This window comes from Ornithodoros turicata, unplaced genomic scaffold, assembly GCF_037126465.1.
Source record: "Ornithodoros turicata isolate Travis unplaced genomic scaffold, ASM3712646v1 Chromosome13, whole genome shotgun sequence".
Lineage (NCBI taxonomy): Eukaryota > Metazoa > Arthropoda > Arachnida > Ixodida > Argasidae > Ornithodoros > Ornithodoros turicata.
In genome coordinates this window covers 1550014-1565288 of record NW_026999307.1, presented here as the reverse complement: position 1 = coordinate 1565288, position 15275 = coordinate 1550014, and the positions used below count along the sequence as shown (strand labels likewise).

At 45.5% G+C, this 15275-nt stretch overlaps 1 protein-coding gene and 1 long non-coding RNA gene across 3 annotated transcripts in view; one reads left to right on the top strand and one right to left on the bottom strand.

Moving 5' to 3' along the window:
- The window catches only part of LOC135372059 (zinc finger protein 28-like), an 80065-nt gene extending 76741 nt beyond the window's left edge, over positions 1–3324 (bottom strand). For both annotated transcript variants that reach the window (XM_064605781.1, XM_064605780.1), the window contains exon 1: positions 3191–3324. The gene's annotated coding sequence lies outside the window, so the exon portion shown is untranslated. The remainder of the gene's footprint in view (positions 1–3190) is intronic.
- Positions 3325–9580: 6256 nt separating this feature from the next.
- LOC135372057 (uncharacterized) lies at positions 9581–10684 on the top strand. The gene is made up of 6 exons (XR_010415807.1): positions 9581–9649; positions 9818–9908; positions 10048–10131; positions 10330–10359; positions 10435–10514; positions 10576–10684. It is a non-coding gene; the product is annotated as an uncharacterized LOC135372057 (long non-coding RNA).
- The last annotated feature ends 4591 nt before the right edge of the window (positions 10685–15275 follow it).

Genomic DNA, 15275 nt, shown 5'->3' with positions numbered 1-15275 from the left:
AGTCCGTTTGTGACGGCACTAAAGGCACCAATGTTACAAAATAGGCTACGTAGGGTTTGTATAGAAATGTAGGTAGGAATGTACTAGTAATATGAATCAAGTAAAAATCAGACACAGGGACAGGTTTAGAGTGTCATCTACGAAGACGATGAAAGCAACACAGGCAGACAGGCAACAACAAGTCTTAACTTAACAGTCAGCGGCTGTCACAAGCCAGTGACAATAGTTTTTTTTTGTTGTTGTTGTTGTTTTTTCGCTCACTAACTAACCCAAGATAGACCGCACGAGTACAGAGCCCAATGATAACGCCACGACCGTTCATGAAACTTTGGCCGGATATATTTTTTCTCAGGGGCCACGTGGGCCGCATGGAAACCCTAGGCGGGCCGCCACTTCGGTACGCCTGTGATCTCGGGTACTCTTCAAACTATACTGTAGATTGAGATAAAAAACAATATATATATAGAGAGATGGAAACAAATCTTCTAACCCCGATCTCAAGCATAATTTCCTGAATGACACAGGCTTGCATGTGTGACAGTCACTGTTCGTCAAACACATAGTAGAGTAGAGCTTTGCCTCTGACAATGAAATAACAGCAAGCGTTTGTGTTATTCGCAATACTCAGGAAAAAAGAAACAACAATAACTCTCAAACAGGAATGAACTGTGTGTGCGCGGATGTCGTTTTTAGTAAATGCTCTTTCATGTTAACATTGCAGATCAAATCAGATATAGATGAAGAATACAGCTAAGTTATGGCAGACCACACAACGATGTCACTGACATAAGGACAGAAGAGCACACCTGCACTGACTTTATAAGGGTTGCCAATCTGAAATTTAATCGTGTTGGTCCGCCGAACTATAATCCTTTCTTAAAAGGCTTCATCAGAAACATGCTTTATACAATGTGCAGCGAGATATATCCATAAACCTACTGCACTAGAGTACACTGTTTTTTCCCCAAGGCACAATATATTGGATTATAGTCAAAATGTGTTGTCACAAAACCAGTTAAGATGGAAGAAATGTCTTCGCACTTTCGCGAGAATGAGTTTTCCATAATAGTTGTTGTCGGGCCGAGCTACTATTAGCACCCTTCAGTAGAAATCCTCCTAACCGGCGCCTGTGCGGTGCAGTGCCGTGGAACACAGAAAAAACGAAACGAAGACAGCAGGGTCATTCCACGCGAAAAAATCCAGAGACGCTGGGCACATGGGGACGGCACCTCCAATAACTGTCTCCTACCACTTTCAGCCTCATCGTGTCGGTTACAGACACAGCGACTCCGTTATAACGGCACTCGGCAGTTTCAAGAGGACGCTGTCCGACTGAACGACCATCTCCGGTCTATCGACCCGTCGATGGATTTCGTTGCCACACACCACTGCTCGCGTCAAGAAACGTCCATTCTACACCGACTACGCCTTAATGCCGCCAGGACACCTCTACTCCTCTGTAAAATGGGTCTTCTCCAGTCGCCCAAATGCCCCACTTGCGCTGTTGTAGCTGATGTGCCACACCTTCTTCTCGACTGTCACAGATTCGACACCCCTCGAGCCACGTTGAGACGACGCCTACTCGAGCTGCGGTGCACGGACTTTTCTCTGGCCACTCTGCTCGGCCCAGTACGAGATCACACACAGCGGTCTGTGACCAAAGCAGTTCTGACTTTCTTGAGAGATTCAGGTCTGATGAACAGCCTGTGAACTCAGTCGTGAAATCTCATTCTTCTTCTGTGATTCATCTCATCATTCCTTCACCGTTTGTTAGTCATCTTTTTTATGTCATCTTTGTCATTAATCTACCTCATCCTTCTTTGATCATCTGTTAGTTTTTCGTTATTTCCAAATTCTTTTTCTTTATTTCTTAATTTTCTTCCTTTAATTCTTTCTTATTCCTTCCTATTTCTTTCTTTCTTTAATTCTTATCTTTTCTTTTTATTTATTTATTATTATTTCTTATTTCTGGAATAGCAAGCCGACGTCCCGTTTGGCTGACCTTTCCCCGTTTTTTTTTTCCTTTTCGTCTAATAAATATATCCCCCCCCCCCCCCCCAGAGACGCTGCTCGACTCCCGCATTTTTTTTTTTTTTGAAAAAATTCTGGTGTGCTTCTGGGTTCGTATAATGCTTCACTCCGAGTTATTTATGCTATGCAGTGAAGCAGCTGTGTATTAGAAATTTATGGCAACGAAACAAAGGAGGCGAAACAACAAGGATGGAACTTGGTTGTCACAAGAGCGTCCTGTAGTGACCAATCCGCAACCGGGCATTGTTAAATAGAAATTGTGCAGAACCTTGAAATTCGTATTGTTTAGTCATATGTGTAATGTGCGTTTGCAGACATACTTTTTAGCACAAGTGTATTTATTGATAATGTAGCACATAGGCAAATCTCACATGAACAGCAGAAACGTAAAATTAGCGCTGCAGGAGCGTATCTTTTGCAACCGTGGCATTAGCACATACCCGCCAAGTCTGTTCGATTAGTGGCCAGTAGCAGTGCAATAAGCACTAGACACAAAAGTTGGTTGAGCGCGAGGTGGAGTCTTCAACGTGACATCAGGTATACGTAAAGTGATCTACGTCAATTAGTTTTGGCGAGGATCACAGCTCCATGTGGTCGAACAATTTTCAGTCGTGCCCTCCGGAATGTAGACCGTGTCGCTCCACAAATAGGCTGAATCACCTTACATGTAAATGTACTCCCAATTATTATCATAAAATAATGATATTGTAAAAACTTTGAAAACCCCACTGTCAGGGAACACGGAAAATACGACACGAAGGCAGCACTGAACTGCAACCAAGGGACGTTCACCACCAATTAACGTCATTTGGTTGTAGGTAACGTCCTGGTAACGTCCTGGTAACGTCATTTGGTTTAACAAAAGCTACTCCCCTGCAGCGCTAATTTTACTTTTCTGCTGTTCCTCTGAGATTTGCCTCTGTGCTACATTATCAATAAATACACTTGTGCTAAAAAGTATACGAATTACAACACGAATATACGAAGTAAAAACAATACGAATGTCAAGGTTCTGCACAATTTTTGTGTTTAACAATGCCCGGTTCCGGATTGGTCACTACAGGCGTTCTTGCGACAGCCAAGTTCCATCCTTGTTGTTTCGCCTCCTCTGTTTCGTTGCCATAAATTTCTAATACACAGTGATGAAAGCGATGCTTACCTCTTTCCCCTGACTGACGCGAAGGCGGATATCGCGTTCTGTGTCACAATATTGTCACCATATTATTTGCAGCAGCTTGAAATAATCCAACAGCTTAAGGTGATGAAATTTGGCGATCGCAGGTGATCACGCCACCAGACGGACTTCACACGAATGATTATGACTTTACGCACTCTCGCGATCACGATATCAGCACGCGATATCCGTTATGGCATATTAGTGCACTCACGAGATAATGCGAACAATCACACCCGGAAACGTACAACTGAGTTACTTGATATCAAAACTTGTTCGTGGCACGACCTTTACCATGACTGATTGTCATGCAGGGGCGGCGTTCGACTGAATGTATCTCTTTCTTATGCATATGTTCGATAAACGATGGACCACATGTGGCTCCAAACTTTGATAAACAGATTCGGAATACGATAATTCTTCTCTTTTGCTTTATTTCGAAAAGCCCTGTTGCCTATTATAGCTGCACGAATACGCAGCGTGAAAGCGACAAGGCAAATATATCTTGCTTGCACCACACAATAGTCACTAGTGTGTCCTAGAAAGGAGGAGGAAAGAAGTGCTCGACAATCTGAAATATCCTCGCATACAATTTAGGTCAGTAGATATAGGGTTCCTAGTTTTCGGTATTTAGCGAAAAGCAGCACGATAAACGTAGACCGCTACAATCTTCACGCGGTGGATGTAAATGATTTGTACGCCATAAATCTCCGGAATGAGCGCTCCAACTCGCTCACTTTTATTTAGTTTGGCTTCATGGTGAAACACAATGGACGGAAGAAGTGTAATCATTTCCAGAAAAGAAACAAAAAGAGTAACCACGCTCCCACCTGTCACAGTGTCTAATTACAAGGGCTATGCTTAGGATCTGCCCAGGTTAAAATTAGTCCTATTTCATCAAGAAGCGGCTTAGTTTTGGCCTGCAGCAGTGCGTTCACCGTGTGCATGGGAGAGTCCTTTTCACCAACAATTTGAAACGTGACCATCAAAAGCCAGTGACAGGTTGTGGCCGGGCGAAATAATCACTGATCAGATACGACTTCGAACGCCGAGCATGCGAAAAACCAGAATCAAATACTACACATTCTACCAGTACCCTAAGAATCAATGCGCACGCATGTCATTTGAGGCTCACTTCACACGCATAGTGGGCCACATATCACCAAACGAAGTTCCTCATACATGATCGTTGTGTATGTTGTTGCTAACATAAATTACTGCGACAACTAATCAATCCAAATGGCCGTGTAGAATGAACCGTTTGGCAAAATTATGATTCATAGGCCTGCGTGCCTGAAAAAAAAAAAAAAACAAGTTAGAAATGTGCGAATATGCGGCATGCGCGATTGCAATACTGAAACAGAGGTACCCTATTGGTTGAATTTACAGCGTGCTCTTTTGCCTCTGGCAGGGAAAATGAAAATAAAGATACACGTATGCAAAACGTTCCAGAAAGCAAACGCGAATGTGTAGCAGAAATTTGAACTTCAATGTCTGACCTCCCCAGCGACAGACAGCGACGCAAGGACAATGATCGCGGACTCACGCGATAATGGCGTTGTAGCGAACGATTTCGTTCGAAGCCGTACACAGTGGTTCTCGCTACTACCGCTGAGAGGCACGTCAGCATAAGTGCCACTAACCCATAGCCTCCTATATACAGGGTGGGTGCTATAAAAGGTCAGTCACATTTTCGCGCGTGACGCAATATCTACTTGAGAGACGAGCTTCCGCTACCACACAGTAAATAATTTGTGCAGGAGAAACGTACGAAAAAATCGTGGTTGCCATGCACTGCGTAAAAAAATTAATACGACCACGCAAACTTTTGTGTTCGTGCATTTCCTATGCGCTATACCGATGGATGGAGACGGATGATGATTGAAAAAAAAAAAAGGGGGGGGGAGGCGGAAGTTTGCGTGGTCCTGCTTATTTTGTTACACAGCGTAACCGTACAGTGTACACAGTAACCGCAATTTTTTTCGTAGGTTTCTCTGGCATACATTCTTTACTCTGAGGCAACGGAAGTCTGTGCGTCATCGAGGTATCGGTCAAGGAAGTATCAGGTCACGCACGAAAATGTGACTGATCTTTTAGAGCACCCACGCTGTACTTAAATGCTGTGCGGTGGTAACTTACCGCTGTGTGGTGGTGACTTGTCTCACACATCCATCACCCAGATGATCCGTCAAGAAAACTTTTCTTGACGTTTGACCAATGTCATCTCGCAAAAAACGTCCTTTCGCAATTTTTGGCGCGTGACCTCAGCAAGGAGGGTCAGATTTCTTCCTCTCACGTGAAGAAACTATTCAAAGCGCAGCAAAGCAGCGCTGTAAGGCCAGTTGGTTTTTTAACGTGGAAACACGTTTTCCCGACAAACCTGAAAAAAAAAAAAAGAAAAAGAAAAAGAGAAAAGAACGTGAAACGGGCTACCCAACTACTGTTCATTCCTGTGACCGCAGCCCCTCAAGTGCCTCCTTGAGCAAGCTGGGCATACCTGCGATGTTAGTTATGCTGACACGGTGCCCACCATACGTTTTACGAAAACCATGCACCGCTGGTTCCTACTCATGGATGTGAGCAGCTGCACACAACATATCCATCAGGACGACCCCGACCTCAAGGAATACCGACATGCCAGGGATGGCCGCCTCGATTAGGTGGAGAAAGACTTCACTTAGTTTTTGGACACCATGAAGAATAGAGCAGTAAAAACACTTCTTGAGCCAGGAAACATATTAAGAACCTCTGCTGACTACGGTGCCGAATGCAAAGTGCGTGAGATATCGACTGGTCGAGGAGCTGTTTGGGTTCGTTCTAACCAGAAAAATGTCATCGGACCCAGTCGAATCATCCTTCGGGTGATTCGGGAAATCCGCCGGAAGCAACGACCAAACGGACGCGAGGACAGTAGTTTTAAGCATACACTCTAAATCCGACACCAGATATGTACCGCATGAAAGAGGACCCGCACCTGGGCCAGGCGGTACACATGAGGTGCAGTCCTCAACCAGCAGGTACAGTCCGCGACCACTGCGAAATTCAAACGGTACAAGGGCTCCGAGACCCATCCGTACCGTTAAAAAAAAAAGTTTTTTGCAAGCAAAAGTTGTCACTTTTCAGTGGGAACGCCACTTCGTCTTTTGTAATTTTTTTACAAATTTGACTCTGCCGTAATTGAGAACAGGACATGTGGCTAGGGATGTTTTGCGAAATGCCTAGATGAGAAACATGACGACATGCCCGTACTCGCAAGTAATACCCCTGTCACACGGGCATTTTCGATCCTGCTCGACCGAACCTGCTTGAACCCAATGCAGATTGGATGGTGCTACACGGCCGCTTCCAAGCAGGATCGAACTTTGATCCTGCTTGACTCAAGGCAGTTCCCATAACAGGATTGAGAATTTCAAGACGGCTCGACGGACGCCATTTGCATCCTCGACTCCCGGTGAACTGTCATAACTTAAGACGGACATGCGCGCGAAGCTACAAATGATGCTTACATCGGTATACGACAAATTACCACTAATATCGCTGTTATATAGGAAACGCGAAATTAATGAGTTCCGTTTATTCATTTGCCTATATTCTCGACACCGCGCGACAACAGCCGGAACAGCTAATCGGATACCACGGAGGAGAAGTAAGGAGACCGAACTCGGCTGGAGAATGACGTCCCAAATCCTCGAGTCTATTGTTGGCCGCGGCGCTGCGCTCGCGTTCCCTCCGGTACTAGCTCCGCGAAATCTCCTGCAAGGCAATGCGCTGTTTGTCCTCGAATACTCTACTAAGAAGCGTTAAAAACGAGTATTTGTGTAATAAAAATTAACAACGATTTCTCCAATAATGAGTTAATGTTTTCTGGTCAGCTCCAATCTTGTTTTGCAATTTTTGTTGCCTCGTTTTCGTGTCATAGGTGGGACCTACTCCAAAGGAAGCAAAGGTTGTGCGGAAAAGCCACATTTAAATGGCGTGGAGGGAATGATGTGTTTGAAGATCTGTAAAGTTTCCGGACGCGATCTTTTCGGAATATGTGGGAATTTCTATGTGGTGTCGCCGCATAAGCTGGGACTAGGAAAGTTTTATGCGTACGTGTGAAGCAATTAAGAAACTTCGTGTATGGCGACGTTTTAGTGACACGCTATGCTACGATTTTGGGAACAGAAAAGAAAGTCTGTATGTAGTCTGTAATGTGTGTTGTCCAACACTGACACCTTGAATAACACTGACTTTTGATGTTCAGTTCCATGCCTTGGAGTTTCAATTTACTTCAGCACAAGCATGCTGCTCAACACGCTACACCAGGTATTGTACCCAAGCTAAAAAAGACCCAAATCCAGTAGATATGGGCTTCACACCCCAACCGGACACAATCGTCTTCGGGATCTCTTCCTTATACGTGTCCTATACCGCGCGCGTTTGCAGACCTGTGACAGAAAGTGCGTTCTGGCACCTTGGCATTAAATTCATGTGTGGTGTCATGTGAAATGTAACTCTATCCTCTGTACCCTAGCGGATGCTTCACAATTACGACAAAAAGTTCCCGTTTCCCAAAACGTTGTGCACGCGAAGCGGGTGGTAGAAGCGCGCGCTACGACGCTGTCCTGCAACAGCTGGAATCCAAATGTGCTCAATTACATCATTTACTCACGCTGCGAGATGTTCGTGGGAAGTAATAATAATCAGTGCACACCGTTAACAATGTATAGATCCCGCAGTCGTGCCTTGCCAGTCATGCAACTTATACTATCATCCTGTACGATGTCAAACAACAATCTTTGTGCTCCTTCGGGTGTCTTTTTATCTCAAATAAAACAAAACGCACTTCCGCGATTCTTAACAGCTTCTTAACTGCGAGAGCACTACGCTTATTTACCCATTCAAGCCTTCGAGCAAACGCGGATCCCCCTTGACGGCGGCTTCCCCACATTGTAAAATGAAAGCCTCCCGCTTTGCACCAACAAGGACTCCAGGCGAAAAATGCAAAGAGAGACCGTTGCTTGATACACGACAATCGTGTTTCTTTATCAAAATATTTTTTCCTGCTTGCACTGGACACACTAGTAAGTCTGACACAGCGCATTACAAGCACGTCATTTCAGAGGAGCAAGTACCTGACGGAACGCGAGCGCCGCGGCCACAATTAGACTCGAGGAATCGAGCCACACTTTTTCAACGGCGGCGCGGCAGAGTTCGGTCTCCTTACTTCTCCTCCGTGTCGGATACGTACTCAGACGGCGACGGTTGCGCCGCCTCTCGCGCCACAGGTCAACCATTCAATGCACATTGAACGTGGCCGTGTAGCAGCGTCAAAACTAGAGCGTGCTCGGGAAGCTCGGATTCGAGAAGGATCGAAATCCCCGTGTGACAGGGGTATAAGGCTTAATTTCAAGGTCGTTCTTATCCCCCACTTCGCCCCGCCTGTCGTTCGCCATTGGAGCGAATGTGTCGACTGTGAAATGCCGAGGGAGGAGGGAGGAGGAGTGTCGTTTCGTGTATCGTGTGTAGGACCCAGGCGAAAATCTGAACTGGAATCTGAAGTGGATCCATTTGCATGCCAAAGTGGTTTAAAGTGGAACAAATTGTTTCCGGTTTAGAGTGAAGTGGTTCCACTTGATTGCCAAGTGGTTTCCAACTGGCTTTACCCAGTCTCCAGTTGAACTGGATCTGCCTGCCATCTGGTTCCACTTGACTGCCAAATGGTTTCCAACTGGTATCATTCAGGCTCCAGTTGAACTGGATGTGCTTCCATCTGGTTCCACTTGACTGCCAAGTGGTTTCCAACTGGTTTAACCCATGCTCCAGTTTAACTGGGTGTGCCTGCCATCTAGTTCTAGAGTGCGAAGTGGATGTTGTATTCCACTTCGCTGGCAAGTGAACTTATCCCTGCTGGTCCACTGTAATTTTGACACCTGCCGTAGAAATATTTGCAAACCTTCATCGGGGTGAATTGAAAACGCTCTGCATTCCTTTCAGGTGCATACAGCAGATACGTGCACCGGGTCCATCGGGCGTTTTTGCAACATAAATGATAATCTCCATTTACATTCTATAATATATCAATTGTTTATGGCCCTACCGCAATTCGCCCGAGTTACTTTTTGTCGGTAAATATACCAGAAACATTCTCGCAGAGTACCGAAATCGAACTTTGGCGTAATTTTCACTTTAGTTTGAAACCGAAACTTTAACGGCCTCGTTGTCGACAAGTGGAGCAGACTGAGCGCCATCTGCATCAGTACGTGTTTTGAAATGTCGCGAGCGGTAGATGGGTGGTAGCAGTTCCCGTCTTTCAACTCTTCAAGACGGGCAAAAAACGTGAATGTCTTTGAATCTCTACAGTCAAGTGCTGCATTTTGCATAGTTTCTTTGTCTCTACAAATTCTGCACCAGCTAAACCACGAAAAACTACGAGCGACGCATGTGACTGCAATTACGATGGTGAGTAGTTTATGATTTGATATTTATGCACGTTTATCTGAATGTGTAGATCTACTCACTGTTATATTTATACTGTTATTTAAAATAGCGCAAGTGCACTCTAGCTAGTGGGGGAACTCCAAGAGCCCCAGCGCATGCTTGTAACTGACTTTGTTATGTGTCTTTTAGCTGGCAGTTCCTCATAAAAATGGAGGACGCTTGCAAGATACTATGAATCGTGCGGAATAAGGGCCAGCGCGACTGAAGTGAGAAACGCTGCGTGAGTGTTGCAGCAAAACATTTACAATTTTATGCATGGCATTAGGTGTACTTTTGCAACATGTTTTTCTACGGGTTTTTTCAATGAAACTGAATTGTTATTATTATTGTTGTTGTTGTCTTTATTTATACTCATGCAGAAATACATGAATACTGGGGGCCTGGCAAAAATCAGCAAAGCTGCTACACAGTTCCCACAGAATTCCCAGTTCACTCACAATTGGGTATGGACAGAAGCACTTTTTACTGGCTATCAGGCGGGTATAATGTTGTGAAGTGCACAAAATAGGATCGTAGATACTAAAGTAGGAATGTGGGGAACTTGGAGTTGACTATTCATCTCGAAGCAGTAACAGAGGACACGGACGACAAGTGAAAAAGCAGCAGTCCTATTCACTCATTGTTTCTGTCTTGTGTTGCAGCTTTGGGATGGACAGGATTGCTGACAGTTGGTGAGTCTAAGTCATCTTCAGGTGAAGTAGCATTGATGTCTATTAGTACCAATTCGTGACATGTATTTCTTTGAGATGCCAAAAAATCGGTTCAGTGCAGTCTACAGAATGCAAAAAAGAACGCCGCCGAAGCCCATGGGGCACCAAGAACTGATGTAAATTCGTCCATATTTTATATGCTCACGGTATATATACGTTTGTTCATTTTGCATCTAGGTGGGAAGAAAAAGACACCACGACAGCGAAGACTTCTCCGAGTCAGACGTTTCGGACTCTGAATGTATTGTGTCAGCTGCTGAAGTAAAGAAGGCTAATGAACAGGCCACATACTGGCAGCAGCTTTGTGGAAAGAAAGAGGAGGAAATATCACATCTTCCTTCCTGGCTTCTGTACATATTCCAGGCTAGCAGCACCGGCTGGCTCTCCTGCAGAGCCGCAACAGCAGTTCAGAATAGAAACTGATGCTGAAACCTGGCTCGGCTTCAATAAACTACTTGCAAGTGGGTTCCGAAGGAACCTCGGAATCGATTCCTAGCTCGGAATCGATTCCTGGTTCCATAACCGCCTTGCAAGTGGATCCATTTGAAAATGGAAACGTGTTTCCAGCTGGAAAGCAATTCCTAGCTGGAATTCATTCCTAGCTGGAAATACATTCCAAGCTAGCAATCAATTCCTGGTTCCATAACCGACTTGCAAGCGGATCCACTTAGGGAATTTTTTCACCTGGGGAGTGTCGTGCAGTAACGCGTGCGCTTGGAGACTGGGAGGTCCGCGGTTCGGTCCGCGGTTTCCCTCAGATGTGTAATAGGCGTATGCCGGCACAGTTCCCCTGAAGTTGGCCCATGGACGCAGCTATCCTCCCCCCAAGCGGATTCCGCTCGGTCTTCCACCTTCCACCTTTAGTTGCGCTATTTCGCACCTCCGATAAGTCTCCAACTCGTTGCTGCATTTTGTTTTGGCCAACATGAAAACTAAAAGAAAAAGAACATTCCGGAACTGATAAGCTGTCGACGACAAGATGAGCCACACCTACCAGTGGTTTCATCAGGTCAGGCGGGTCAGTTTGTTATGTTTTGTTTATCTTGACTCATATCTAGTCAATCGAACCTTTGATACCTACAGAAGAAACAAGCGTTATAAATACGGCCGCGTTCGCGTGTGAATGTTATTTGTGGTCAGGACCAGACGTCTTCGCACGGTGAACAGTTGTCCGGCTAAGGGACATGGAACCCCGGGAGGGTGTACCTGCCCGTGGTAAGTTCCTCTTTAACGTTGGTCATTTCGGCTACAACTACGTACATGCCGTTTCCCACAACGTGCATGTGTGGGGTGAGCGTACTGAACGGTAGCTTGCCAGAGTGTGTATGTGATTGTGTTGAGGGTTGTAGCAATCTAGAAGCGTTCTGAAAATAGCAACAACTGCGTCAAAAGCCACAAAACTGATGGCAAATATTGGAGCCCAATAGGGGATATAGGGCTGTGCAGAACACTTTAAATTCGTCAGGTATTTTAGCTGTTAAGTAACCATCTTGTTGCTTTTCAGATTTTGCGTTCTATGGAAAGAAGCGAAAGGCCTCGGAGGTACTGCCCTTGCGAAGTACGCCATCCGTTTCAGCTACGGGGGCATCAGCTCCTGTCTCGTCGGAACTGCACGAGCCAGTACCGCAAGGAGGGCCTTCAGATAGCCCCTACAGTAAGTTAGTCATCTGAAAATTGCAATTACTGCGTCATAAGCCGCAAATGTTGGAGCCCAGAAGGGGGTATAGAGCTGTGCAGAACACTTGCAATCCGTCGGGTATTAGTGCTGCTAAGTAACCATCTTGTTGCTTTTCAGATTTTGCGTTCTATGGGAGGGAGCGAGGTGCCTCAGAGGGGATGCCTCTGCTATGTATACCATCACCTTCAGCTACGAACGCGGCGCTTGCCCCTGAGGAGGTCAGTGTGCCCCAGCACAACAGATTGCAATACGTCCAAGCTCCTGATGTTACATCAGACATGGTAGGAGGGTAGTTTCATTTTAAATCGAACAACGTATGAAAGTCGTATTTTTTAATTCGCCCAGAAAAAATATATGTTAGAGGACAGTTCAAACGACGCAAATCGCGCAAAGTGCGATGCTCGTGCGTGTAGTAGTTTCCGCGTAGGAGAGGGGGAAAGCCGGAGGCTGCTTGGGCGCGCTTTCTTCTGGACCGACTTTGACGGGATCTAGCACCGCTAAGTTTATGTCTACGAACTGGAGGTTTTTTGTGATTATAGGCTGCACAATAGACACTATCGACAGCCACCCACAGAACTCTGAGAGCCACAGATTTTCTGTTAAAAAATGCCAAACTTGGCGTAAACGTTCAAAAAGCCCAAACTTTGTTACCAATTTTCTTCATGACGGAACGTCTGAGAACATCGAGCTTAGTGCCATTCGATAGGACATTGAAAGACCTTTTGTGCTGTATAAAATTCATTTTCTCAGCCCAGTTGTTTCTGCGTTATTAGCTTGGGAATCACACATGGTAGGCGAAAATTGCCAATGTTGCATCTCAGTTTTCTCAAAAATGCCATCTTCGATTTCCTTGATTATTTTTCAAAAGGTGGCGTCATGTCTCTACTTTAGACGCCAAGTGAGACAATCTTTTATTTTTGCCTGAGAGACGCGCAGCGATTTTTTTTGTCAGGCAAGGTGCACGAGGCTGCCCCACCCACGAGCACGAGACCTTCAACCTCTTCTTTGCTACAAGTGTCCCGCTGACGAAGAAATCAATGACCACAGTGCCTGAGCTTGTTGTAGTGTCCCCAGAGCATCACTTTACGTTTACCCAATGGTCTCTCAGTTCCGTCAGGCTCATTCAAACCGTGGGAGAGTACATGAGTTGCCTGTGCGCCCTTGACCAGAAGCCCCGGTTCGACGAACATACCGACGAAGCAGTGAGAAGAAACGAAGCGCCTCGTAGAGATCTTTATCCACTGGTAACATCTTAGCTTTTATTTCACGTTGCCGCCAGTCCCCCAGGCAGTGTGAAAGGCACATCCACATTCATTGGTAAAAGAACGAAAACCGAAAGTTTCGAAAAACGTAAAATGTGCCCATTGCGAGACCCCTGCAGGTGGTGGCTGCCACCATTGGATTAGCATCATCCGATAGCTTTAGACATGACCTTTCACATGATATAAAGTGACTGGGTTCAAGCGCATTCTTTGTCCGCCTAGTATCGCAAAACCACGAGTGGTACGCGAAAATTTTGCATGTTCGATCTTAATTATGTCTAAAAAGCCGGAATATCTTTCACGATTTATTCCACAGGGGCAGAATTATGCCGGTCCTTTGCGCTGCTGGTAAAGTACCTTTTCTCTTTTTGATTGAGACGTAGGTCTACCTTTCCGCGGAGCGATTTTTCCACACAAAGGCGCTCTTCGTATGTTTACGAGCGCGTTTTGCTTCGTAGTCTTCGCTTTGTAATTTAATGCCCAGATGTTGCATTATGTACTTATTTTGCACTTATGGTACGTATGTTTATTTTTTCCTTTGGAGACGCTGGGCAATACTTTCGTGAGCGACTTGAACTTGCCATTACGCACTTTCATGGGAGTCGTGTGCGTATACGCACGTGCGCATATTCACTATTCTCCCGCACATGTGCTTGATGCAATGCACATACGCACGCTATGAGGCTGTTGTGCGAGTTAATATTAAGAAGGCAGAACTACGGCCACAGGGGACAGAAAGTTACAACATCTGAGAATACAAACTTGTGGTCGCGTGGTTGCAGTCGCCTCTTAGTGATAGTTCCGAAGGTGTGCATGCTCTCTTTAATTAGTTTTATGCTCCGTAGCGTTATTTCGGAACCACGACGAGTCGTACAAAACCCGTAAGACCGCTGTGATGACAGTTGCTGCTCTAAAGTATAACACGTTCGCCCTCACCGAGATGTGTCAGTGTCACCGTGGGAATCAAAATTTCCGACAGAACAACGCACAACTAAAATCCCTCATTTCCGGTAGCCGTAGGTACCTTAAACCCTCGGTGTGGTCTTCAGTAGTCCTTCTGGCATCCATGCGCTTGAACCAATTCACTTTATATCATGTGAAAGGACATGTGTAAAGCTATCGGATGATGCTAATCCAATGGTGGCAGCCACCACCTGCAGGGGTCTCGCAATGGGCACATTTTACGTTCTTCGAAACTTCCGTTTTTCGTTCTTTTACCAATGAAAAGGATGTGACTTTCACACTTCCTGGGGGACTGGCGGCAACCTGAAACAAAAGCTAAGATGTTACCAGTGGATAAAGATCTCTACGAAGCGCTTCGTTTCTTCTCACTGCTTTGTCGGCATGTTCGTCGAACTGGGGCTTCTCGTCAAGGGCGCACAGGCAACTCATGTACTCTCCCACGGTTTGAATGAGCCTCACGGAACTGAGAGACCATTGGGTAAACGTAAAGTGATGCTCTGGAGACACTACAACAACCTCAGGCAGTGTGGTCATTGATTTCTTCGTCAGCGGGACACTTGTAGCAAAGAAGAGGTTGAAGGTCTCGTGCTCGTGGGTGGGGCGCGCAAGGCCGCAGCCTCGTGCACCTTGCCTGACAAAAAAAAATCGCTGCGCGTCTCTCAGGCAAAAATAAAAGATTGTCTCACTTGGCGTCTAAAGTAGAGACATGACGCCACCTTTTGAAAAATAATCAAGGAAATCGAAGATGGCATTTTTGAGAAAACTGAGATGCAACATTGGCAATTTTCGCCTACCATGTGTGATTCTCAAGCTAATAACACAGAAACAACTGGGCTGAGAAAATGAATTTTATACAGCACAAAAGGTCTTTCAATATCCTATCGAATGGCACTAAGCTCGATGTTCTGAGAGGTTCCGTCATGAAGCAAATTGGTAACAAAGTTTGGCCTTTTTGAACGTTTACGCCAAGTTTG